Genomic DNA, 3,087 nt, shown 5'->3' with positions numbered 1-3,087 from the left:
TGTCTATTTCTTTGTCTCAAGTTTTTTCAAAACTCAGACAAAGAGGGGCAAACTGTAGACACCAAATTTTGGTGTAATTTCATTTGCTGTTTATTTTTAATTTTTTCATTTTAGTTTTATTCGATTTTTAGTTTTATTTTTATTTTTTAAGTTGTTAGCATAGAATCTCTTGGAAAATGAATGAAAATGAGAAAGTGAAAAGAAAAGAGGAGAGAAAAGAAAAAAAAAAAAAGAAAATTGCCCACAAAATATGTTTTATGTCTTCTAAATTCAATCTTTTGGCATTTTGTTTATTTTTGTTAAGTTATTTTGAAAAAAAAAAAAGAAGAAAAAAAAAAGGAGAAAAACGATGAAAATGGGAAATGGAAAAGAAATGGAAATTGCACTCTATTGTTCTAGTTTATTTTTCATCAAATGTTAATTATTTTGTTTTGGTTATTTCTTTTTATTATTATCAATTTTGTTTGTTTCAAAAAAAAAAAAAAAAAAAAAAAAAAGATCTCCAATTCTGCCGGATGACATCTCAGTCACCACTCACCATTTCCTTTCAAACACTCCACTACCCTTAAACCACTCATTTTCCATTCCACTACCTCAGCTCACAACAACATTTCCCTGCCTTGGTATCATCGACAAGGGGAACCAGAGAGGGGGCCATGCGAGTTGTGAGCTGCAACTTCCCTGTTCTGTCCGAGAGTGCGTGAGAGAGGAGATAACCGTGCAAGCTTCATCATTTACTTCATCACTCGAAAGCTGCGGTGTCATTCTTCACCTTCAACCATCCGTGATCAATATAACCACAATCACCACAGCTGCAACTACTGCACTCAGACCAACCATCCTCGCGTGCGTGAGCCAAGCTGAAAGGAGGTCGCACGAGCTGCAACTCCTCCAAGGTTCTGTCTGCAAGCCAGAGTGGAACTAGGAGGAAGCCGTGAGCAAGCTCCATCCCTTTCCGCATCGACAACCGGCTGCAACCCAGTTTCACCCTCCACCAGTCGCAACTAGAAAACCAGAACCATCAAACCTGTGGAAAACCGAGAGCTAAATTATCTTCAATCCAGCCGCAAGTTTGAGCAAGGAAGAGGGAGAGTGGCGGACTGAAATTTCTGGACTGACCGAGAAGGAAGAATTTGCAGCTGCTAGTCGCGTGTTTTAGGCTTCAAGCTAAGGTAATTTCTGGACTTAGATGAATTGTTTATGGGTTGATGAAGCTGTCTATAAGCATGCATGTGAGATTGTGTGGCTAGATGATAGTTTAAGTCACAGAAAAATCTGTTTGAGAAGGAAGTGAAGCTGCCGAGAGCTTGAGCTGGAAGTTTCGGTTTTTAATTTGCTAGTTGTGATGATCTGAGCTTAATTTTGAACTCAACCTGATAGATAGTTCCTTATTTGATGTTGCATGTGAACTACGTGGCCTGAATTTCGGTTGCATGGCTGGAAACTTTAATGGGAGTTGATGGACTGCTGAAACAATTTTTCCAGTTTAGCCGTTGAAGATGTTTTGGAAATTGCAGGGGTATTTTAGCATGAAATTTGCTGGAAAGTGTTTGATTCTCACTTGGTTGTGTGTTTAGCTAACTAAATGCTGGATGATTAAGCCCTGCATGAGATGATTTGGCTGTGTGTAAACCAGAAATTTGAGTGAAACAAAAATCTGCTGCACGCATGTCTTCTGCGAATAGTTGAATTAATTCTGGAATTTTGGGGATCAATGTTGCTGGTGTCTGACCCCGTTTTGGACTAGAATTGATAATAACTTCATTTAGTAGCTATGCATGTTACCTTTGAGTACATAACTCAGTGATTTGGCCGAGGAAAACCCGGATAAATGATTGACTAAAGCTGCTGGAATTTTTCCAGTGTAGCCAAGTGAAGAAGAAAAGAATTTTCCAGTTTGCTTTTGCGAATTCTGGGTTCTCATTCATGTTTGGATGTCGGATTCCTGCGTTTTGATTGCTAGAATAGAGTTTGATGCTTGCTTAGAGCTTGGTTCCCTCTGTTTGACATGAAACCCAGAAATTTGCAGCTTAAGAAACCAGCGAAAGAAAAGGAGGTTTCTGCTAAGAATGTATGAACTGCCGAACCTTTTGCCTAGACTTCTCCAGCCTTTGCATGATTTTTCTTCTATGTTTTTGGTTGGTTTGAATGATAAAATGGTTGTTATGAGGCTTGGATTGGTTTTGAATGTTTGTGTCTAAACATACTTGAGCTGGAATTGAATCTTGCTAGCCAAAAGTTTCTTGGAGCTGCAAAAGTTGTCGAATGAAAAGTGCAGCAGAAAACAAGAAAATTCTGAATTTTCTTTGTATGTAGCATTGCCGGAACTTGCAGGATTGCATTTTAGTTATGGGCCTTGTTGCTTAGTTTCATGACATTATTTTGATCAAAAATTGTGTTTTCAGAGCAAGCTGCGTTTGAAATTTGTTTTGGCTGCTGAAATCTTAAGGGCAAAGTGTCGAAAAAATTTGTTTTTCTTTGTGGATAGCATGAAGTTGCATTAGCTTTCATGTCTTTGATTCATGTAACAGGCCATAAGAACCTGGGTTTTATTCATCCAATTTGCTAGTTAAATCTTGTGCAAAATGATTGACGAAGTTGCATGTTTTGATCCAAAGCATCAAGGAAAGTGGCGGCAAAGCTGCAACTGGAAAATTGCAGCACTTTACTCCTTTCTTTGGTTGATATTTCTTGTATCTCTGGTAGCCACCGATCCAGATTTTCTGTTTTAGTCTTGTAATGAAACTGTCACTCGAATTGGTTGATGATTAGGAGTGATGTTTTGTGATTGTTGATGTTTGTTTGGTGATGCATTTGGTTAATAATGAAATACAGCATGTCATATAGGAAAGGAAACCAGAATTGCAGAAGGCCTTCTACGTGATTGCATGGTTTTTGCATGGAAATAACTTCAAAAATTGCACTTTGATCCCCTAAGTTCCCCTTTGCTGCACTATGACCCAATTATGCTTTAATTTCTTGCAATTGAGTCCTAAAGTATTTGCAATCTGAACCATGACTTGACTTTTTCATCACTCTTGAACCTTTAAAGTTCTTAAATGTTCTAATTGGGCTCACATGATTGAT

Source organism: Coffea arabica, chromosome 1e (genome assembly GCF_036785885.1).
Source record: "Coffea arabica cultivar ET-39 chromosome 1e, Coffea Arabica ET-39 HiFi, whole genome shotgun sequence".
Lineage (NCBI taxonomy): Eukaryota > Viridiplantae > Streptophyta > Magnoliopsida > Gentianales > Rubiaceae > Coffea > Coffea arabica.
This window is presented reverse-complemented; position numbering follows the sequence as displayed.